Here is a 26,005-nt window from a genome sequence, read left to right on the forward strand (position 1 = left end):
CTCTATAGCCCTAACCTATATAACCTATATAACCTATGTATAACCTATATATAACTATAAATATAACCATATATATAACCATATATATATATATGGTTAGGTTTATAGGGTTAGCATTACTGTAACCCCAAATCCAGACAAAGACAACATGAGAAATGAAAACTACAGACCAATATCTCTCTTGAACATAGAAAAATCCTTAAAAAAATATTAGCAAGTCAAATCCAGCAATGTATAAAAAGAATAATAAATCACAGCCATGTGAGGTTTATCTTGGGAAAACTCTCAAATAATTAGAAATGACAGATCATTCCACCAGTTCTGGCTTCACAGGACTATATGTAACAACTAAAATCAGTTGTTATATATAACCACATTAACAGACTTAATGACAAAAAAGAACAAATGATTATATCAGTAGACTCAGAAAAAACATTTGACAAAATTCTACACCTAATTTTTGATAAAAGCTCTCAGCACACTTGGAATGAAAGAGAACATTAGCAATCTGATAAAGGGCATTTATGAGAAACCTACAGTTAACATTGTACTTAATCGTAGAATGCTAATTGTTTTCTCCCTCACATCAAAAACTAGACAAAGACGTTTAGTCTCACTAGAATTCTAGCAAATTCAATATGTATAAAAAATGAAACAAAAGGCATTTTCTTTTTTTTTTATCCCAAATTATTGGACAGGAAAAAATAAAACAGTTTTTGTCTATGTAGATGATCTCAAGGAATCTATTAAAAATTTTTCTAGAACTAATAATTGAGTTTGGCCAGTTTATAGGGTAAAAAAGCAATAAACAAAATTCAATTATGTTTTTATGTATTAATAATGAACAGTTGGAAATTGAGATTAAAAAATCAGCAACTGGCACAAAAACAGACACTCAGATCAATGGAACAGAATAGAGAACCCAGAAATGGACCCGCAAACGTATGGCCAACTAATCTTTGACAAAGCAGGAAAGAATATCCAATGGAATAAAGACACTCCCTTCAGCAAGTGGTGTTGGGAAAACTGGACAGCAACATGCAGAAAAATGGACCTGGACCACTTTCTTACACCATACACAAAAATAAACTCAAATGGATGAAAGACCTCAATGTAAGACAGGAAGCCATCAAAATCCTTGAGGAGAAAGCAGGCAAAAACCTCTTTGATACTGGCTGCAGCAACTTCTTACTCAATGTGTCTCCAGAGGCAAGGGAAACAAAAGCAAAAATGAACTATTGGGATCTCATCAAAATAAAAACTTCTGCACACCAAAGGAAACAATCAGCAAACCAGTGGAATGGGAGAAGATATTTGCAAATGACATATCAGATAAAGGGTTAGTATCCAAAATCTATGAAGAACTTATCAAACTCAACACCCAAAAAACAAATAATCCACTGAAGAAATGGGCAAAAGACATGAATAGACACTTCTCCAAAGAAAACGAAGAAAAGAATACATGAATAGACACTTCTCCAAAGAAAAAATTTTGGAACAACCATAAATGCTGATTTTTTTTGTCATTCAGTTTGTCTCCATTATTATTTATAAATTTAATGTAATCCAAGTCAATATCTCAACAGGATTTCTTTTGTAGATATCAACAAGATGATCATAAAAGCGAATGCAGGAACTCATGAGAACTAGAAGAGCCAAACTATTTTTTAAAAGAACAGAGTTGAAGAAACACACTATTGAATTTTAAGCCATGTTATAAAACTATAGTAGTCAGAGTAGTGTGGTAGAAATATAGATACATAGAACATTGGAACAGAAGGGGAAAACTAGAAATAGACCCATACATAAGGGGTTGAGTTTTGACAAAGGTGCAATGGATAAAGGACAGTCTTTTCAGTAGTCTAGAACACCAGGAAATTCACACGTGGAACAATGAGCCTTCTTCAACACTTTACTCCATAAACAGAACTCAAATGCATCAGAGATGTAAATGAAAATGTGAAAATACAAAACACTTAGAAGAAACCATAGTGGAAAATATTTTTTTTTTAATTTTTAAAAAAATTTTAATTCCAGTGTCATTAACAAACAGTGTTATATTAGTTTCAGGAATACAATACAGTGATTCAACACTTCCGTATGTTATAGGGACAATCTTCTTGACCTTCGGTTACAAAGGAGTTCTTAAATACAATACCAAATGTGCAATCCATAAGGACTAACTGATAAATTGGACTTTACCAACAGTAAAAATTTTTGTTCTATATAGGACATTATCAAAAAAATAGGAGTACAGGTAGAGAGAGAGAGAGAGAGAGAGAAAACAGAAAGACAATCCACAGACTGGGAAAAAAATATTTGCAAATTACATATCAGACAAAGGATTATATTAGCATATACAAGAACTCTCCAAGTTAGAACATTAAAAAATATACAACCCAGTTTTGAAAATGGGCAAAAGATTTCAACAGGCACTTTACCAAGAAAGATAAACAGATGGAAAACAAACACATGAAGATATATTTTGCATCATTAGTCATTAGGGAAATGAAAATTAAAACCATGAGATAGCATTTACACCTATTAGCTTGATGAAAATAAAAAATACTGATGAAACCCCATACTGATGAGGATGCTGGAGCAAAAGGAATTCTAATACATTGCTGATAGGAATGCAAAAATGGTCCGACACTGGGAAACAATTGGGCAGTTTTTCAGAATTATGCATACACTTACTATCTGACCCAGCCATCCCACCTTTAAGTATAGTTATTCAATAAAGAAAAGTTTATGTTCACATGAAAACCTGTGCATAAATGCTTATAGCAGCATTATTACTGATCACCTAGAACCAGAAGCATTACAAATATTCTTCAGTGGTTGAATGCATAAGCAAACTATGGTAATCTAAGTATGCAATACTTACATAGGTTTATAAATAGGTTTACCAATAATAAAAAAAAAATGGAATGAGCTGATATGCACTAAAAAAAAAAGGACTAGAGAACAGATCAATGTTTGCTGGGGTTCTGGAGTAAGGAGGATCAGAACACAAGAGACAGTCCGAGGGAACTTTTTTGGGGTGCTGGCATTGCTTTGCATCATCTCTGTAGTCATAGGTAAAGATTTTATACATGTTAAAATATCACAGAACTGCACATCAAAGTATTACTGTTTGAAAATGAAATAAAACAAAACAAAATAAAATAAGACAAAATAAAAATTCATCTGGGTCATTATCACTGTTTCATGCAGATTAGAGAAATAGCACAGTGTATTCTCAGCTCTACAATCTGTAGTTATTCACTAAATGAAGGGATTCAATAGTTTTGTTTTTAAGTAATATATTTTAATATTCAGCTAGGAACTTAATAGATGGCTCACACAACAATATGAAAACCAATAGCTTTAAATTTTGATGTTTTCAAGGATTTTAAACCCCCAGAGTTCCCTCTTCATATACAAAGTTGTCTTGTCTGCATTTAAATTAATGGTAATTTATATAAAATATTTAATCATTTATCTTCAGTAATGCTTTTTAAAAAATAGAGTAAGGCGAAATGCTGGTCTATGCTCAATGCCCATTTCTGCATCTTTCTCAATGTATTTTGACACATAAACTTTTATTTCGACTAGAGGAGGCTTGAATTGGGAGCTTTATTTAAATTGAGTGACTATATTAATGTTGCCTTGAAAAAAAGAGTACTAGACGTTCTGCCCAAAAAAGTAATGCTTTTGAAAAACTAGAAATCAGTACGGTGGCTTTTTTTTCTTTTTTTACAAACTTCTAATAAAAGGATTCAAGATCAATCAGAGGTCATAGTCTGTGAAGGGCCTAAAATTTTACTCCCCTTGCAAGCTAACAAGATAGCCTGCCACGATTTCATAGATACCCTTTGCCAGAAGCTCAGCAAAAGCATCAGTCACAGAGAATTGTAGCTCAAAGAGGTCATTATGATTTGGGGGCCCCCCAAACAGAAAATGGGCTCCAGTTTGATGTGCACTTCCAATTCAGCATATCGGTTGCTCCGCATTCAAAGGATACTTGTTTGCAGATGGGCAGATAAAACAGAGTGAGTGAGGTATATACGGTCTCCAGTGTTCAGAGTATAATAAAGTGTAGAGCTTTTTTTTGGTGTGGGGAGAGGAGAGGCAAAGAGACAGCAGTTTTCCTTGACTACCAGAGAGATTGAATGTTGAGAATCTATCCACACAGTCCTAAGAAAGTTTACTCAGTGACTAAGCCCTTGAATTTCATTGTGGTTTATCAGCTACTCTTACTAGTGGAGGTACGATAACAGGGCAGTCAGGGACATTCAGATAGGCTTTTGTTTTGCTAACCCACAGGACATCAACTATAGACAGAAAGCTTTGGCCACCATGGGATAGAGGTACTTGGACTAAATCCTGACCTACTCCCTGGTGGCAAATAACAGTGGAGTTTAGGTAGCTCTGGCAAATGTATATTGGAAACCTTGCCACATGAATGAGAATTGGTAATCAGGCACCAGCGGCTAGGAAATAAGGCACTGGCAACATCCAAGGCAGCATACCAGGTACCATCAGTGTATGCAACGGATTCAGGTCCAGTCACAATCTGCAATAGCCAGGGCTATGGGAGCAACTACTGAATTCACTGATGGTGAAGCCACTCTAAACCTCCAAACCCCTCTTGTCCCTTTCCAGTAGGCACCCAGGGCTATAGCATTTTTTACTACCCCTGCTGTCTTTAAGTCCTTACAGGACTGTAATTTCTTTCTCCTGGGAATGTATTCTGTTTCTGTTGGACCACCTGGGAGGGAATGTGGATTAGAGAGTGACTTACATGTCCCTCTAGCATTTCTCTACAAGCAGTAGCTCCTGAATGGGAGAACCCCTTCTACCACTTAAACGTGCTCACGATACATGCATGTCCAATATCAATACCAATTATACATTCATCAGTGTAACCCACAGTGACAGTACACTAATTGTCCCAAAGAGCCCCACCTACAAGGTCAGGTCAGTTTCCCTTCCTCCCTGTGGATCTTGCCCAAGCCCCATGAACTGAATCTAGGCATTACCTCCCTCTTGGGATGGAGTAGGGTGGTGACTTGTCTTCTTGTATTCAACAGAGCCTGAAAAGTCTGGGTCCTCTCTGCACAGTTTCTCAGCATACTTGGGCACATGCATATCGCATTTGGTGCCCCTTGGGGACAGCAAGACTTTGGATCCATCCCCAATTGACTTTTTCTTTAAAACAGCTAAGCTTAGCACCTGGGTGGCTCAGTCGGTTAAGCGCCGACCTCGGCTCAGGTCATGATCTCTGGATTCACGAGTTCGAGCCCTGCGTCGGGCTCTGTTCTGACAGCTCAGAGCCTGGAGCCTGCTTTGGGATTCTGTGTCTCCCTCTCTGTCCGCCCCTTCCCTCACACTCTGTAAAATAAGCAAACATTAAAAAAAAAAAATTAAAACAGCTAAGCTTAGGGGCACCAGGGTGGCTCAGTCGGTTAAGTGTCCAACTTTTGGCTCAGGTCATGATCTCGCAGTTCATGGGATCGAGCCCTGCATCAGGCTCTGTGCTGACAGTTCAGAGCCTGGAGCCTGCTTTGGATTCTGTGTCTCCCTCTCTCTCTGCTCCTCTCCTGCTCATGTTGTTTCTCTCTCTCGAAAATAAATAAACATTAAAAAAGAAAAAAAAAACAAACCAGCTGAACTTGCATTAGAGGAGAGAAGATCAGGGGTCTTGTAGGGAGAGACTATGTCAGTTCCAGTAAACTGGTCATATTTACTTTCCATTTTGAGTGGTGCAACAGGTGCACATAGCTCAACCAAATGTACCTCCTGTGTTTTTGATCCAATCAAAACCCAATCTCAAGTAGCAAGTAACCAACACCTTCTAAGTCAGCTTTGGAGACCCCTTAACAGCCACAGCCACACTGATTTCTATTTGGGGTCTCAGGATTTATGCCCTTTCTGTGACTTGGTCTTTACTCTTATGAGGCAATTTTCATAATGGAATACACATTATTCTGGAAAACCCCACTGCCACATCACCAAGGTAACAGCTCTTAAATACTCATGTGATTTCAACATAGGCCTCGGAGAGTTTTCCAATGTAGCAGAGAAGATAGCAAGCATTTATCCAGATCTAACATTGCCATGCTAGACTGCAGGAGGGGTTGGGTCATACCCAGCCCGGCTGTTGCCATCCTTTCTTAAGCATTGTGTTTCCCCATCTCATCTCCCAATTGAACCAGCCAAGGTTTCAACCATTGGTCTGCTTTCTCTCTATACTGGTTCCAAATTTCCCTCCTTCATGCTCAGTATAGGTGTGCTTCTCTGAAACTTGTCTGACAGGGGACACAATATTATGCTTACCCAGGATGTCTTACTACTAGCTGTTACAATGGGGATAGAGCTGAGGCTGACAGTGATACTGACCAGGAGGTCTCCCTTCTCCACCACGGGCAGCTGTCTTTGAACCTAGTTTCTTGTCTTCTATCTGCAACCATCGCTCCAATTTTTCTTTGTTAACAGGACATACAATGGAGAACCATTTAGTGCCTAGTTGACTGTACAATTTGGTTAGATGCTCCGTAGTGATCAGTTAGAAATTTTCCATTCCAACCCCCTTCCCCTCTGAGTTAATATGGAGACAATTGATTCTGTTCTGTTAAATCACCCAAACTTCTGTTTAAAGTGACCAGTGGAAGGATGGAAAGCATAAGTTTCGGTTTCCAGGAGGAAGAAATCACTTTTACTTAAAATAATGTAATCAAAAAGAAGAATGAGATGTTAAACTCATGTATTTCTGGGGAAAAAAAGGAGGTAGGAAGGAGAAGGCACTGAAGCTTGAGAGGAGCTTAATAGTCTGTAATTGGTGCTGAAATATTTGGATAAGTTCTGATTAAATTTGCCACAGACATAAGTATCAATGGAAGAAAACAAGATATGAGACATCGGGCGAGTTATAAAGAAAGAGTATTTTCTCATTTCTATGCATTTTCTCAGTATGCACATGCAAATTACTTGTGAAGTTAATGTCAGCATGCTAATGTGGAGTGAACCCATAGGTTGAGAGTCCAGACTTGGGAATGTGGCACACCTAGTTCTGACTGCACCACTTTCTCACATAATTTTAAACAAATTCATTTTGCACCTACATTTTTTAAAAACTTTTTAAATGTTTATTTATTTTTGAGAGAGAGAGACAGAATATGAGTGGGGGAGGGGCAGAGAGAGAGGAAGACACAGAATCCGAAGCAGGCTCCAGGCTCTGAGCCGTCAGCGCAGAGCCTGACGCGGGGCTCGAACTTACGAATCGTGAGATCATGACCTGAGCTGAAGTCAGACGCTCAACCGACTGAGCCACCCAGGCGCCCCTGCACCTACATTTTTTAAATCTTTAGTGATGTGACAATAATATATAATTTATATGGTTGTTGTGAAGATTACAAGATGAGATAATGTATGTTAAGTGATTAGTGCCGTGCTTAGCTATTATTATGAATAAAGACAATAAGAGTCTCACTTTGGTGTTGCCAAGAGTAGACCGATGCAAGACAAGACTGACTAGTGTCAACAATTGGCAGCTTCCTATATACAAAAATTCAGTAGCCAAGAAGGCTCCTGCAAGCAACTCTTGGTTGATAAGACCGATTCCCGGGATTCCATGACTAGAATTCTATCACACTGAATTAAGATACCTCAAATGCATTTGAAATATAAAACAACTGGTAGATAATAGATGTCCCCTTTCTTAGTCATTTTAGTCGTAGGAAACCTAAGTTGATTTGACTCTTTGCTGAGAGTAAAGGAGAAAAGAGGAGAGGTAGTAAACAGTAGCAAGTTTTGCCACAAAAAAGGCGTGCCCTAAGGACAGACAGTAGAGAACAGGAGGTGCAGTTTTTTAAAAGACAAATTTGACCATCTTCGTAATTTAGCCAAAGTTCAACCCTATTTCAAAAGCATTAAGTTATGCCATTTAGCTAAAGGATTCGAGAGCTAATAAAATTTCATCATTGTTCAATTAGTGCTTAAATCTTTCAATTTCATGTAAGTAAATAGAGATTTTGAATGGAATTCTGAACTTTCACATTTTTGAGGTAATGTCAGTTAATTACATCCTTGGTAACAATACATTGCTGTGATTTTCCTTTATGCATGCAAATCAGGCATGGAATTATTTATCTTCCGTGGCCTGTCTTGGATGACCAGTCACACACTGGAAAATTTCTAATTTTCCTTTCCTGCATTAGGTTATCTTTCTGCCTTTGTTTGAGTGTAGACTATTTACTCATGAATGAGATTCTTGGTGTTACAAACCCAGCAAGAAATCATGTATTTCTTCATGATAATAGTTATTTTTAAATTATAATCTTCCAAGACTCTTAGGAGCTATGTATGTAATTTCTCACTCATTGTGGAAAACATCTCACTGTACTCTTGAAAGGTATCCGTTCTTCATCAGCTTGAATGCTTCCCGAGTATGAGGAGAGTACTCTGGCAAGGCAACCTCTTCTGTTGTTGAGCAGCTCTGATGAGAAGCTCTTTCCTACGTTGAACCTGAATCTGCTTCTTGATTATAATTCTGCTTTTTGGAGCAGGAGAGAATAAGCTTTTCACTCGGCCATATGAAGGCTCTTTGAGTAAGTTTATGTTGCCCTCCATTGGCCTCCAATACATACATACACACATATAGCCTCAAACTATCAGGTTTTTTTTCATGCTGGCTCTTATTTCTAATATTTGTTTATTTTGGGGGAGGACGCAAGTGAGGGAGGGACAGAGAGAGGGGAACAGAGGATCCCAAGTGGGCTCTGTACAGACAGACTGACAGCAGTGAGCCCTATATGGGGCTTGAACTCACGAACCGTGAGATCATGACCTGAGCCCAAGTCGGACGCTCAACCTCAACCAACTGAGCCACCCAGGTGCCCCTCATGCTGACTATCTTCAGTGTGCTCGTATAATTTACAGGATTGCAGGCCTTTCACAGACTGATTTTTCTCCTCTGAAAGGTAATATATTTAGTTTGACCACATGCCCTGGACTTTCAGGCACAATACTTTTGTGCAGGTGTAAATAATAACAATGCTCTCTTCCACTCTTACAATGGTCTTGTTTCAATGATAAACTATAATGTCTCTGTTGTGCAAATAAAGATGGATCGTAAAACAGCGCTCACACAAGGCCTACCAGAGTAGCAATCTGGAAAATTCACTGATATAGGATGAGTAGCAGATGAGTGGGCTGTGCCCCTCCCACAACCGTGGTTCTTAGGGCAGTGCACAAAAGCAGAGTTCTTCATCAGACTCCATGAGAGGGACCCCAGTCCTTTGAATTGTGGACTTCTAAGCTGCATGATTAGCAAAATGACGGCTCCTCTAGTGTGTTCAGAGGCTGAGATACCAAAGCTATGTGACATGGCAGCACATTGGCTACAGTGGAAAGGGACATTAATTTTAATAGCCCTGGAGGTATCTAGCTGGAAAGGGTAACAGGACAGCTATCTGTACTTCAACGTGGGGGTGAGGACAGGCAAACTGTGACTAGCAGCATTGCTCCCTGGTCTCTTCCTTTGACCAGGAATCCTCAGTCGTACAGTGCTATTGTATGGTGGCTCTTGATCACACCAAAGAGACTGACACATCCATAATCATGCACTTAATATTCCATAGTCAAGGGCTGTGTCTGCTACCATAGGAAAAAATGGGCGAATCCTGCCTCTGTGACTTTTTCCCAGTGAACACTGCCCAGCAATCTTATGCCGGTGTTCCTTTGGCCGTTTTCCCTGTGTGCCAGTCACCTTAATCATATCTCATTCCACAGGTATGGGAGAGAAGAGCAGGTGAGATGGAGAAGACTGCTTCTTATTACTCCTTTTAGAGTACTTCTTTTATATCTGTCTCTTCTTAGTTATATGAGATCTGGTTTAGGCACTTTCCCTCACTTGCCGTCTTAGGTTAGGCAAATCACGTAAGCTTTCTAGTTCTCGTATTCTTTATCTATAAAATGGGAGATGTGATACAAATACTCCATGACTATATCTTCTTGAGATTGGAAGCATGTCTTCCTTGTATTTCCCTACTCCTGATCCACAGAACATAATATGTAGGTGTGCTCTATAAATAGCTGGTAAATGAATAAACAAATAAGTAGATATCTTCTACCTTTCTTCTTGTGGGTGTTTGTATGCTGTTCCAACCTATTGAAATCATGTTGATTCTGCCTTGCATCATAAAAACTAACTTTCCCGGAGCACCTGGTGGCTCAGGCAGTTAAGCGTCCAATTTGGCTCGGGTCATGATCTCACAGTTCGTGGGTTCAACCCCTGAGTTGGGCTCTGTGCTGACAGCTCAGAACCTGGAGCCTGCTTCAGATTCTGTGTCTCCTTCTCTCTGCCCTTTCCCTGATCACACACTCTCTCTCTCAAAAATAAATAAAGATTAAAATTTCTTTTTTAAAAACTAACTTTCCCTTCTTGATATCACCTGTAGATAGGATATGCCTTCTACATATTCATCTTAGTCACTGATAGAAAGATTGAATAAGGTAGGTCCCTGTATGCATTTTTCTTTGTACCATAGGACACACAGGAGGGAACAAATATGCAAACTGGCCCCTCTGTGTTCTCTAAAGCCCCCTTACATATTAAAAGCATCTGTGAAGAAATAAAGAGAAAATTCAATGGTTTGGACTGACTGAACTACAAAATTACCAAGAACCAGCTGTTACGATTGGCTGTTCATATGGAAACTTATTACAAATTTATTTGGTTCTTGCATTTAATTGTCTTGGCCAATGCTGGTTCTTAAGGATGGGGGATTGTGAGGAGCACTTTTAGTCTCTGGTCTTCTGGTATCTTGATCCCAAAGACATACAAAACCATTCTCAAATAAAGATGAAAACAAAAGAAAAGGAGGAACATTAACATTTTATTGAGCTAAATTTGTCTTCAATATGTAAAATGATATTAGACTCTAACTCTAGAAAGAGCTAGACTAGAAGCACTTATCAACACTGCAGAGGAAAAATACTTAGATAAGTTTATAATTTAACTTGTCTAGAGTACGAAGGATGAATTTAATAGGTCTGGGAAGTTGTAAAGACCTGTCAGTGTTTGAATCCTGGATAGTATGTCCCATTAAAAAATAACCACTATGTTTCATTACCTGAGCTTAAACAAATACTTTTATTACCAGTGAGTGTGCGACTCACACACACAGTCCAACAAGTAAAGAGAAGATTTTCTGGTGCGCTTAATCAATGCCGAGATCATCAAATTTCAGGACTGAGAGGGACTTTTACAGTCATTGGTTTACGCAGGGGTAGCATAAGAATTGTGACACTTCCAAGTCATAGCTATCTTTCTTCATGTAAAGTTATTTAAATTTTTGTGCTGTTAGTCTTACAGTTATAAAATAATAAGATTTTAGAATAGGAAAGGGGCTCAAACTATCTCTTAGTTAACTATTTTGTGCAACCAGAAAATTGTTCAGAAATTAAAGATAAACAGGTACTGCAAAGGAACAATGGCTCTATTTCTTCCTGTTAAAAAGTTGCAGAGGTGACTGGACTTGGTGTCAGAGTGGTTAGACCAACAGCCTGGCCCTTGTACTTACAGCTGTGTATTCTTCGGCAACAGACTAGCCTTTTGAATCTGACTTCCATCTATGAGGCCAAATATGGTGTGCAGGGAATCAAATGAGACCTAACAACAAAACAATAACGATGTCACAATGTCACTGATAATATTCATACTAAGTGTTTTAAGTGTGTTTGGAAATTTAATTTTTGCACAATCATACAAGATGGGTGTTGTTATTTTCATATGTATGAAAGAATTTTTAAAAAATCAAAGAGCTATTGTGATGTGAGCCATTATTATTATTAGTGTCATATTTCATCGGGGTAAAAGGACTGTGATTTTGGGGCACCCGGGTGGCTCAGTTGGTTAAGCATCGGACTTTGGCTCAGGTCATGATCTCACGGTCTATGGGTTCGAGCCGCACGTTGGGCTCGGTGCTGACAGCTCAGAGCCTGGGGCCGCTTCGGATTCTGTGTCTCCCTCTCTCTCTGCCTTCCCGACTCGCACTCTGTTTCTTTCTCTCTCTTAAAAATAAATAAACATTAAAAAAAACCCAAAAAACTTTAATATAAAAAAGGACTGTGATTTTAATGTTAGGAATCCCCCAATTGCTATGTATTTGAGACCACTTAGCCAGGGTTCATTTAGTGTACAAATACACCTATTAACAGCTATATAAGAAAATATGGAAGCATGGCATCTTAGAATAAAGTTAGTGTAAAATAAAATTTTTTTTATATATCTTTTTCTTCATGAATAAAGCAGAGGCTACTAGTGGTCACTGAGTATCTATATGATCCTCTATATTTTCTGGCAACTTGGCAATTAGGATAGAAATCTGTAATTAATTCTGGCCAATGAAATGAGAGCAGAATTAATGTGTATCATTTCTGGGTCAGGCAGCTAAGAGTTGATACGTCTCCTGAATTTTCCTTTTCTCTGCTGCCATAATCCCAGATGCCACATGTTCCAGATGACCTAACAATACGATGGAGGAGGGCACCTAGACTTGCACTGGTTTGAGTTGGGTTAGGCCTCTGAGATCTTGGTATTTATTTGTTACCACAGCATAGCCTTGACTATTCTGACTAAAGTAATTGCACTGTACCTTACTTACAACTGTATCCTCCCAAGATTCTAGCAGAATGTGGTAAATGAAAGAACTGGTTGGCAAGTATTTGTGCAAGTAATATAGTCCAAGCTCATAACTTTACACAGGAAGTGTCTGAGGTATGGCCAGGTTAGCTTTAACTGCCTCGAAGTGCTAAAGATCAAGTTCTTTCCAATCCTCTCACATAAACAGACTAATAGAAGATGGTAGCATTTGTTTGGCACACTTGGATAAATAATCATGTTTAATGGGTGACCGGCTCAAGAGTTTAGGATGCTTCAGGTCCTGTCAGGCATGCTAGGGGCTAAAGGACCAATTTCTTTACCCATTTATCCTATCCTATTTGGGAAAATCTAGCCCCAAATCACAACAGCTTAGTAGTAATAGTTTCAAGATTAGAACCCAGGTGACCTGACATGCTAATTTACTTACTGGTTTTACAAATAAAATTGAGGGCCCCTGGGTGGCTCAGTCAGTTAAGCAGTCAACTCTTGATTTCAGCTCAGGTCATGATCTCCGGGTTTGTGGGTTTGAGCCCCACATCGGGCTCTACACTAAGTGTGGAGCCTGCTTGGGATTCTCTCTCTGTTTCTCTCTTTGCCCCTTCCTTGGTGTCTCTCTCTCTCTCTCTCTCTCTCTCAAAGATGAATAATAAACATTTTTAAAAAATCAAATTGAGATGATTCAGATTCCAAAAATTGTTTTGCTACTGATTTAGCTACTCTGATTGAACTGGGTAAATTTTGAGTCCTCTTTGAAATAAAGAGTTAGTCTCCAAGGTACTCTCGCTCAAAAATTCTAGAATTCTTTAAGAACAAGGAAATATACCATATGGTATTTGGACTGAAACAAATTGAAATGGCTATTTTATGATAATACAGTAAATCTGATCAATGCGGACAGCCAGACTAGATGATACTGTCCCTGAAGTGAATTTTATTCAGTTTGGCTGTTTATATTTATCACATAAATTGAGTAATTAGGTAACCATGGTCCCTATGTGAGAAGTCAGTAATTTGTAGTAAAGTTGTAGATTCTGAATGACTGAGCCAGATTTCACAAGGATATCACCACACTTGATGCTTATATATGTGAAGGCAGTATGTATATTAAGCTTATGTATGGATTAGTCACCAAGTGCTGGGAAAACTTGATTCAGACTCTTACAAAAGAAAATTATTTAAAACATTTAATTTAATATTGTTTAAAAATTTAAGAAAACCTTTCTTTCCGCAAACGTATTTTCTTATATTTTTTTAGTTTACTACCAAAACTTAATAAATTTCTATTAATCACTTCTGAACTAGCACAATATAATAATAATTAAACGTATTACTATTTTAAGTGTTTGTACAGGATTTTTGCTGCACGTGAAAAATTTCTTTATAGGAGGAATACAAGTATTCTCTCTGTAGCATCTTAGCTTCATGAGTTGGGGCCTGGAAATCAGACTGGGAAAAGAAAAAACAGATTGACAAGAGAAAAATGAGCAGAGGTTTGAGAACACATGCATTGTGTGTACATGCAGGAGCAGTCTGCGATGAGTAACTCAAAAGGGTGGTCACAATTTGGGCTTATATAGCATTTTAATGAAGAACAACACTTTGTTAGAGAAGTGACCAAAGGAAAAGGACTTTGAACTTTTAGGTTCAACAAACTTCAGGAAGAAAATGTGTGGGGAAACTGATGGTACATAAAGGCTAGTTTTAGCAAAGATTTTTATGTAGATTCATCTGGGCTAATAAGGGTCTAGAGTTCGCTCCACTGATTAACTTCTATCTTTCCTGCTAGCGAGGGGCGAAGGAACGTCCTTTCAAATTTACGTCCTGCTTTTAACCAGAGAGCTTTTTTTATATCTGTTTCTTCTCACTTATCTTTAGCTCAAAATAATCAATTTGTCAAAGTAGCATATTTTGGGGTGGCATATTCTGGTACTCTTTAATTCCATTTGCAAATTTGTAGACAAGTTAGTTATTTCTTTTTTTTTTTTAACGTTTTATTTATTTTTGAGACAGAGAGAGACAGAGCATGAATGGGGGAGGGTCAGAGAGAGGGAGACACAGAATCTGAAACAGGCTCCAGGCTCTGAGCTGTCAGCACAGAGCCCGACGCGGGGCTCGAACTCACGGACCACGAGATCATGACCTGAGCCGAAGTCGGCGGCTTAACCGACTGAGGCACCCAGGCGCCCCGACAAGTTAGTTATTTCACCCAGGTTTAAAACCCACCGATATCATTTTGTGTTCTTTTCTCAAATGCTGTCAGCAACTCCACTACAGTTGTTACGTATGGCAAATAAACCGGGAGAAGATCCCTTATTTGTGGGATTTAATTGAAATGCTCATTTTGCTTTGAAGGGTATTCAAGATGGATAATGTTTCTCTTCATGAAATAAAAGGCATATCATCAGCTGATTTTATGATCTTTAATTGAAACACATGAATTTCACATGCTTATTTTCTGTCCTGACAAGCATGTGCCACATGTCACTCTGAACGGTCATCCCCTTCCTCCAGCAGCTTGCTTCCCTCCGTTTGGTGACATAAGCAGCTCTCGCAGATGGAGCCTTGCTGGTGTGCTGAGAGTTAATCCAATTAAAACAGCATAACTAAATAACAGAAAAATGTTTGCTGCATATGGAGGGAAAATGACATTTGAGAACTCATTTATTAGATTGATGAACTGAGACATCCAAAGCAGTGTTTTCCTGACATGCTTGGCTGATGGGGGGGGGGGGGGGCTTCAATTCCAGAACCAGTTGACAGACTCTGTCCTGCCTCATTAATGCACACTTAACGTGGACTACATCTGGAGGGTCTTGTATTTTTGTGTTTTAAGCTCTAGTGTGAAGAATATAACGCGTTTGTGAGAATTCGTCTGGATATGCTTTCTGAATATGCAAATAAATGTGGGCACGAAGTGGAAGTTTCTCTCTGGGCCTCTTGTAGCTGAGGCAAACTTTAATAATGTCTGTTCCAGTGGTGTGCTTACTTTCGTCCTTCATTGTTTTGTACAAGGTTGCTTTCTGCTGCTTCTCTACACCCACCTTACGTTGTAACAGTCTCACGTTGATTTTTCCCCCATTGCCTGATGAGTGCCTATTCATTCTTGATTGAGTGCAAGCATTGCTTCTCCCGTGAGGGCAGCTCCTGGGGGGACAGCCATGGCAGTGCCTGGCAGAAGCCTGAAGAGCACCTGTACCCCCTGTGGGTGCCAGGAGGGAGTTGTGATTTATGGCCTATGGTATTATGTAGCTTTTCACCTGTTTTTATTGTCTTTTCATTTGGCTTCTTTTAACTTTATCTTTTCCCTCACTCATCCTCCTAGCTGAAGTGCTGGGCCCCGTGAAGATTTAACTATACCCTACCCAAGACATGGCTCACGAACTGGCCCGGCTCACAGACTCCACTGGTGACCTGTGGTGTGTCATTTTGATTCCCAGGACCAGGGTTCTGCTTCAGTTTCTGACAGATGATACCTGTTCCCTTCAGTTTCCTTGCCGGAGGAGGTCAGCCATGAATAGTCATCTGCCTAAAAGACTTGCTGTTAATTGAACACACGCCTGGGTTCTTCCTGGTTTCTCATATCGTGCGCTCTGGTGTTGCAGGGTGTGCAGGCGATGTAGCATCAAAGACTTGTTTATACGCAACTCCCTTTGAAAAGGGAAGTGGCCAGAAACTATTCTTTTTTCCTGCAGGCCCCAAAGTATGGTTATTAAGTGAAAGTAGTTCCAGTGCACTAGCCAGGTAAGATTGAGTTAGAGGCGGAAGCATGAGATAAATGGGAGGGTGAATGTGAGGGAGTTCAGGAGTCCCTCCTGAAGTCAGGAGGTGACTTGGGGGTAAATTCTGCCCAATGGGTGTACTACAGAGAATGGTGGCAAATCATCCTAATTACACCTTTTATTTTGAGATGTAAAATTTCTATGAGAGTCTCACTATTCAGGATCTCCTCTAGCAGATGCCGAACACATCTTTCTGGGTTTCTATGGGCTTCCTGGATGTCCAAAACATCTGAATTTCAGAATGATTATTAGGCTGGTGGGGTAACTTTCTTGTAGCTTTGTATTTTTATATCCTGGAATAAACAAACCTCTGTGACTGGAGGCAAACCATGAGTGTTTCTACCTTGGAGGAAAAGAGCATACTTATTGGAACCTTATGACCTTCTCTTGGCAATAAAGTACTCGCAGTTGCCTGAAGCACGCTCGCTCTTGTCAAGCCCTGTGAACGCGGGTGGCACAGTGATCTGGAAATGTGTCAGGTCCAAGCTCTATCCTTTGTCCTGCTGCCCTTGCTGCTCTAAGGCAAGAGAGATTATCGTTCTCTGTGGGTCTGAGATAGCATTTCAAGCCTCCACCTCATGTAACACAGATAATATACAGATTTTTCAGGGGCGTCTGCGTGGCTCAGTCGATTAAGCATCTGACTTTGGCTCAGGTCGTGATCTCGCAGTGCGTGAGTTTGAGCCCCACATCGGGGTCTATGCTGACAGTGAAGCCTGGAGCCTGCTTCTGATTCTGTGTCTTCCTCTCTCTCTGCCCCTCCCCTACTCCTGCTCTCTCTCTCTCAAAAATAAATAAACATTAAAAAATTAAAAATTATACAGATTTTTCAATAAATATTGGTTAATGCAGAGTCAATGAGGGGCTACCGTACAAGATATGTTCTTGAACAAAAGTGAGTTTGCATCCCACAAATACGTGTTTATATGTGTGTCTATTTCTATATTTGTATTATAAATATAATCTGTATGTTATACAATGTAAAATATATTTATAAAAATAATGTTTATATTATAGATTCTATGTGCACACACATCTCCTATACTTGCTGCCATGGCCTTAACGTCAAACTCAGGCTCTTTATCAGAATTTTTAGCAAAGGGGAGTCAAATTCTTTGTTATTCAAAGCTTGTCCCAGATAGCTTTTCTACCCATGATATATGTAGACACAGTGTTGCTAAGTATAGAGGCCAGACCTTATGCCTCCAAAGGATTTGTTGTGTTTTCTGGTGTCATGGTACCTCAGCTCAGCACTGCTCAAGCATTACAAATGTAGCTACAGTTGTCAAGTGGTTTCATTATGACAGTATTTTTAATAATACTTCCAAGGGGTAAAATTCTTCTGGGGAAAACATTAAAAACATATACACGCTTCTATATATAATCTCAGCTGAAGGATAATACTGGATGTAGTTTTGCTTCTGAAGTGTGAAATAACCTTCTTTTGAGGTAGGGAGATTTGGTCTTAAGGAAGTGATATCCGATGGCCTCTCCACAGCTGCCCTCAGTTTTTACTGTGTAATGATTCCATGTCTCATGTCCCTGACATGGAGTTTCTACTGCAAAAAGACAAATGTGCTACTTTTGTACGTCCTAGCTAACTGGCCCCTAGCTTGCACTGTTTTATTGCCATTGGCTGGAATGCTAGAACTTTCTCCTGCCTCCCAATCCTCCTTAAGAATTTCTCTCAAAACTCACTCCTTGTTCTCTTTCTGGATCAAAGCCATGTATATACGATTACTCCAGCCATCCCAGCACACTCCCAGCACATGTGGGAATGAATGCTAACTGCAAGTCTTATGATTGCTTCAATTTCTGCCATTTGGTCATGACTTTGAGTCATTTCAGTAATTCGAGATTTATTAAGTAGGGTGGGGATGATGGAGTGCTAATAGCTTAGCTCAGTGAAGAGGCTTTGGGAAATTGAGGGTTGGGCACTTTAGGAGCATCAGGAGCAAGTACCCTTGGAATTCCCCTTGCTGGTTCCTGGCAGAAGTGGTGGTGATAAACTGATCCCCGCAAGGGTCTTAGCAAGCCATGATCATCAATATGCGGGCCACAGGGAAAGGACAGGAGTAGATGATTTGTCAACACGCATGAGAGACCTTCATAGGTCTCCCTGAATTGGCACAGGTGCCAGCAAAAGATGGATGATTTGTTTGAATGTGAAGGTCATCGTGGTCCTAGCAGGAGATCCACCTCCTCTCATTTCATCAGAAATGACACACAGAAACAGAGGGTACTTCTGACTACCAAGTGGGCCTTCTCTTTGCCTATTATGTTGTCTCTCTTAACCACAGTGTGCCTTGCTATGTTGGCTTAGAACTTCTCCTATCGTGCTCTTCTTCCAGATTCATAAGCAAGTAGTAGCTGCTCTCAGTGTGTCCCTCCCTTGTCTAAAATACCACCTGTTGTCAAGCATGGAGAAGGTTCTTTCCTTCTACTTTAGGGCATTACAACTTTTGGTTTAGCCTTCCTTTGTGGACAGTGGTTTTTACCATGATAGGAAATTTGTGGTCTGAATATGCTTGGCTAAGTATGCTAGTGAAATTTACAAAGATTCTCTCTTTTTCCAAGGTGGTTTTCAAGCCTATTTATTATCTTGATTATAAATAAATCAAATATGTGCCTTCTCTTTTCATGGGGCACTAATACTCAAGATTCAGAATTGGGGGAGGGAGGTTATTAGGAATCATGAGTTAACAGGGCTGTTAAATATATGTGTATAATATTTGTATGTATTATCACAATCTTAATATCATCCTATCACAAACTGATTTATTTGTTTCTAGTACATTGCCATTTTCAAAGACTTTATTAGTTGTCATCTGAATTTATGTATATAAGAACATTGTCAGATTCACTCATTTCACAGCTATTTGTTGAGCACCAATTAAATTCCAGACATTATTTTAAGCATTTGGAAGTCATCATTAAATGATAACAAAGATCTATGCCTTACAGAACTAATGCTCTAGGGTAGGGAGAACAAAAACAAAAACATAAAAAATATAAAAATTATGTTGCATGTTATGAGGTATTTAGTGCTACGGATATAAAAACAGAAGAGAATAAGTACAATCATGAATATGGAGTAAAAGGAAGATATTGCTCAGAAAGTGACATGTGAGCAAAGCCATCAGGCAATGAGAGAGATGGCCATATGTGTATCTGAAGGAAGAGTGTTCCAGGCTAAGAAGACAACCCACAGGAAAGCCCTGCTGGAGGAGTGTGCCTGATGTACTCCGGGAACAAGAAACAACCAGAGGACCTGGAGGGAAGGGAGGAAGGAGGAGAGTAATACAGATTCTTTGAAACAATTTTTAAGTTCGGAAATAAAGAAATGCTTAAATATTAAAAACCACCTTTAAATTCATAAAAATGTAAAACAAATACATTGATGAAAACATATTTTAGCAAATTAAAAAGGGTTTTATCAGCTTGTTTTTAACTTAATGATAACTAGTGTACTTTCAAAAAATATTTCACATCTTGGGGTACTTGGGTGGATCAGTCAGTTGAGCATCTGACTCTTTTTTGTTTTAATTTTTTTAATGTTTATTTTTGAGACAGAGAGAGGCGGGGAGAGGGACAGAGAGGGAGACACAGAATCTGAAGCAGGCTCCAGGCTCTGAGCTGTCAGCACAGAGCCTGACATGGGACTCAAAGCCATGAGCAGTAAGATCATGACCTGAGCTGAAGTTGGATGCTTAACTGACTAGCCACCCAGGCGCCCTGAGCATCTGACTCTTGATTTAAGCTCGGGTTGGGATCTCAGGGTTGTGAGATCAAACCCCACGTTAGGCTCTGTGCTGACAATGTGGGCTCTGTGCTGACAGTGTGGGATTCATTCTCCCTATCTCTCTACCCTCCCCTGCTCATGAACGCTCTCTCTCTCTCTCTCTCTCTCTGTCTCTCAAAATCAATAAATGAACATTAAAAAAATTCACATCTTAAAAAGCCTGAATCAAGTCTTCTTCACCATTTTTTTCTCTATGTGCACTCTAACATATACATCCTAGTCATAAATGTATAGACATGTGCATCTTCTTACATATGTGTATTCCTCTTGACATGTGGGTCAGCCTTCGAGAACATGTCACTTGTCTAAAGACACTAGCTTCTGGCATAGGGGATGAGGCTATCTAATTATCTAATTCGTGTGAATGTAGACAGCCAAACTGAATAAAATTCACTAAGGGATTAAATTACCTAGTGTGCTGTCTATGATGATTATATCAACACCATAATTACAAAACAGTTGCTTCATTTTGGGCTCCTTCAACATCATGTGAGTACTACACACAGCACAGGGAATTCTCTTGCTAATAAAAACGTGTAAATGTGAGGGCAGGAGGTAGTCTTACAGGATTATCTCAACCTCCTCATTTTACAGGTGAAGAAATGGAGGCACTCACAAATGACCAGTCAGTGAAATTAATTAAAACTCAAAATACCTTCTAGAATCTGGAATATCTTAATTAGTTGTCCAATCAGTGTGTTGGAGAATATGCCAGAGCCAAAAACTTTGGGTGTCAGGTCTGGCAGAGGCCATTGCGAATGCTTTGACATTTCCACTGAAGAAAATGGAGAGCCATTGCAGGCCTTGAGCAGGGGATCAATACTATGCTAATTGTATTTAGAAGGATCACTCTGGCTGCTGTGGGGATGGAATGGATTGAGGAGGATGAAGGGTAAAAGCAGGAGATTGGTTAGAGGGTTATTGCTGGAATCCAGGGGAGAGAGATGACAAGTCAGATCACAGGGACAGCAGTGGAGGCAGTGGGCAAAAGAATAGATTTGGTATAAATTTTGAAGGCGGAACCAAGAGGACTTCTGAGAAGATTGAATATGGAATATGAAAGAGAGGAATAAAGGGTAATCTCTTTGCTTGGGCTGCCATAATAAAATATTACAGACTGGTGGTTTAAACAGCAGAGATCTATTTTCTCACAGTTCTGGAGGCTGGAAGTCTGAGATCAGCACGCCAGCATGGTCAGGTTGTGGTGTGGACTCTCTTCCTGGCTTGAAGACAGATGCCTTCTTATTGTGTCCTCACATGGTGGGAAGAGAGAACAAGCAAGCTCTTTGGTGTCTTCTCTCAAAAGGTCTCTAATCCCACCCCGAGAGTTCCATCCTCATGACCTTATCTAACTCTAAATCACCTCCCAAAAGCTTGATCTCCCAAATACTATCACCCTGGGGGTTAGGACTTCAACATATTAATTTTTGAAAGAAACAATTCAACCCGTAGCAGGTGACACCAACATTTTTTTCCTGAAAACCAAAAGAATGGAATTATAATCTAATAAAACCAGGAAGGCTATAAGTGAATACGTTTTGTGGGAAGACATCAAGAGTTAAATTTTGGACGTGTTGAATTTGAGATGTTTTTAAGATCTCCAAGTGGAAAAGTCAGCAGGGAATTGGATACATGAGTCTGGAGGGTGGAAGAAAGTTCTGGATAAAGGTGTACATTTGGGAGATGCTGGCATAGAGATGGTGTTTAAAACTATTAACATCAGATTACATAGAGGCTCTGTTAATTTGCCAGGGTTGCTGCAACAAAGTATCACAACCTGTGTGGCTTAACAAAGAGAAATTTATTATCATATAGTTCTGGAGGCTAGAAGTCCAAAGTTAAGGTGTCAGCCAAATTGAGTCCTTTGAAGCTTGTGAGCAAGAGTATATTCCATGCCTCTCTCCTAGCTTCTGGTGTCTGCTGGCTATCTTTGGTGTTCTTTGGCTTATATATGCATCACCCTGATCACTGCCTTCATGCTCATGTCACATTCTTCCTGTGTATGTGTCTGTGCCCAAATTTCCTTTTTGTAGAAGGACATCAGCCTTATTGGATTAGGGGCCCACCCTCTTCCAGTATGACCTCATCTTAACTAATTACATCTGAAACAATGCTATCTCCAAATCAAGTCACATCCTGAGGTACTGGGGTTTAGAACACCAACATGAATTTTGGGGGGACATGATTCAACACATAACAGGAACAAAGCATATGTTTTTTTTTTTTTTTTTTAATAAAAGAGGCTCAAGAACTAGGAAAGGAAATTTAAATGAGTGATCAGTGACGGATGGGAAAAAAAACTAAGAGAAGATTTTATTCTGTAATCCAGGGAAGAGTGAAGCTTACATTCACCTATTATGATTAATTGGTCAACATCGATTTATACCTACCCAACTGTAAGCTCCAGAAATACCAGGATCAATTGTTTTTCAACTGTTTTTAACCATAGTAGGTTTTATAACCATAATGGATACTTAGTGATATAATATTTATTGAGACAACAATCAATGAATGGATCTTCTATCCCCATGATTTAGAGTTTGTCCCTCGGTATGCTTCATTACTCTGAGGTGCCTATTTTTATGTCCCCCATAGAAGGGTAAGCTCTCTGGCCACAAAGATTGTTCCTTCTGCTCCTCTGTATATCTCACAGCGTCTGGCACATATTAGGCACATAGTAGACATGCAACAGACACTTGTTAATTGATTTCTAGTATGCAAATTTATGCTTATTAACACACTAGTTCACAAGTTCTTTTAATCTTGTTGATAAGTGCATTATTCCTGTCATAAAAGACATTACTTGTAATTTGGAAGAAAGTCTAAAAACATCAATTATAATTCTAATATTACAAAAAAATTCTAGAATTTTAATCTATTTTTTCCAGTTAAAACTTTTTATCCTTGATTTTGTACATAGTTTTCATTGCCTTTTCCTCTATTTGCATATTTCTTGTCTTCTTCAGTAGATATCAGGAGAAACATGTCTTTTATGCCCTTTTTTTATTCCCTTAGTGGCATATAGTTCAGCAGCTCTCTCCTTCCCCCTCCCGCTCTTCCCAACTCACATAGTTTGGATTTGCAATAATCATTCAACAATGAATTAACAGCCTGATTCCCATACTCATTTAGAGAAGATTTCTGCTCTCATTTCTAATTTCTAATCCCTTGGATATTTCCATCTCTATAGTCCTGCGTGATTTTAGCAACAAATCAACACTTTGCCTGATTCAGGTAAAATTCAAGATGATGTTATCAGGGCCTTGTTGATAAATAATGTTCAGAGAAGCACTCTCCCCATTTAGATCAAGTAGTGAGGCTAACGCATCAGGAACACTGCAGCTTTGGTCTTGTTTTTAGGCACCATGTTTGGGCGCCATGACTGAGAATCAAGTGAGAAACAGAAAAGGGAATTAGGCGGCAAGCCTGGATCAGTACAACAACAGCTAGCAACAAAAACTCCTTTCATGAGATGCAATTTGGGAGAATGAGAGGAGGTGGCAGAGGGCAGGAAGTAAATATTTTTCTTTTTAATGAATGTTGGTTGTTTTATTTGTCAGAATGTGCCCACTGAGAATGTTTTGAGGTTTTTGTAACTGTAATGATAGACTACAAATTAATGACTATTTACCTCAAATCCTGGCAAAATAAGCAAAATGTCATTGAATGCAGTTCTGTAACTAATTGAGCCACACTTTGGACAGAATGCCCAATACAAAATTGTCTTTCAATTTGCTATATGAAGCATCCTCCAAATCCATAGCAACAACGTTTCACACATTTGCCAAAATTCTCACACTAGACTCTAATTCAGTCCACTGTTGGCAGAGAGAGATAATTATCTTCTTCTAAAAGCAGCCATAAAAGTTTCTAGGTGATTTTCTTAGAAAGTTTTCTCCATACCACCATGAAAACTAAGGAATGCTTAACTATTGGGAGAGAATGTTAAAAGTGATGTATATGTAGAGAAAATTGTAATAAGAACTTAGAGGAGATCATAATATAATCTGATATTATGATATTAGAGGAGATCATACAATAGTGGAGAGAAGGAAGAAGATCATCATCAACAGCAACAAAAAGAAAGAGCCTCAGTGACCTATTGAACACTATTCCTATCGAATATCAGGAAGTATAATATACATGTAATAGGAGTCCCAGGAGGAGAAGAGCACAAGGGAGGCAGAAAAATATAAGAAATAATGGCTAAACTTTCCCCATAAGTGTTAAAAAAATTAACCCACAGACATAAGAAACTCAGCAAACCCCAAGCAGGACGCACAAAAAAAGTCACATCAATGCACATCATATGTTGTTGAAAAGCAGAGGTTTTCAAAAGGACAATGCCTTTAATGTGCTGAAAGAAAAAATATATATATATTGTCAGATTCTATATCCACTGAAGATACCCTTCACAAATCAGGGTGAGATGAAAAATTTTGAGATAAAGAAAAGCTGGCAAAGTTTGTTGCTGAAAGACCTGTACCATGAGGAATGATAAAGGAAGTCTTCAGGTAGAAAGGAAATAGCACCAGATGGAAATTCAGATCTATAGGAAGGAAAAGGGAGTTGGGGCAGTGGTAAACACATAGTAAGTATAAAAGACAATCCCATTTTTCTTCTTGTAATTTCTTTAATGGACAACTGATGGTTTAAAGCAAAAATAAAAATATTTTCTTGGAGCTACTGGGTGGTTCAGGTTGTTAAGCATCTGACTCTTGATTTCAGTTCAGGTTCTGATCTCACAGTATGTGAGTTTGAGCCCTGAGTCAGGCTCTGCACTGACTGTGTAGGGCTTGCTTGGGATTCTCTGTCTCCCTCTCTCTCTGCCCCTTTCAGGCTCATGCTTTATCTCTCCCAAAATAGATAAATAAACTTAAAAAATTTATTGTGGAATTTATAATATAGATACAAGAAAAATATATGATATCAGTAGAACAAAGGATGGAATATAAATAAAATTATGTTGTTGAAAGGCTCTTATATTTCATGTGAAGTGATACAATGGTAATTCTAAATACACTATGGTAAGTCAAAGATACATATTGTAATCCCTAAAGAAACAAATAAGATGATAATACAAACAAGGATAGTGAAAAAGCCAAAAGAGAAAGTAAAATAGAACATTGAAGATTAAAAAACAACAACAATATGCAGCTTTGACTTCACCTATAGCTTTGCTCTTTCTTTCCATTTATTTATTTATTTATTTATTTATTTATTTATTTATTTAGAAAACAAGCAAGAGAGGGGCAGAGAGAATGAGAGACAGAATCCCAAGCAGGCTCTGTGCCATCAGCACAGCCTGATGCAGGGCTCAATCTCACAAACTGTGAGCCAAGATCAAGAGGTAGTTGCTTAACCGACTGAGCTATCCAGGTGCTCCCAGGTTTACTCTTTCTCTAACACCTCATATCCAGTTGTTAAGGAAATCCTGTTGGCTTCACCTCCAAACTATATTCAGAGTCTATTTTTTGCCACCTCCACTGCTACCAGCCTCACTATCCTCTCTCAGCAAAAGCCATGTACCTGGTACCCCAGATTCTGTCTTTACTTTCACTGAGTCATCCTTAGCAGTGAAGCCGGTGATTCTATTAAATACTGAAGTCCTGACAGTGATCTACAAGGCATGACATGCTCTGGCCCCAGGGCTTGTGTCTACCTATAGTTCTTATATTTCTCCCTTTTACTTCTTCTCCAGCCACACAGGCCACCTGACAGTCCCCATAGCACACTAGATGTCCTCTTGCCTTTGCACTGGCCATTCTGTCTAAA

Source organism: Prionailurus viverrinus, chromosome C2 (assembly GCF_022837055.1).
Source record: "Prionailurus viverrinus isolate Anna chromosome C2, UM_Priviv_1.0, whole genome shotgun sequence".
NCBI classification, from domain to species: domain Eukaryota; kingdom Metazoa; phylum Chordata; class Mammalia; order Carnivora; family Felidae; genus Prionailurus; species Prionailurus viverrinus.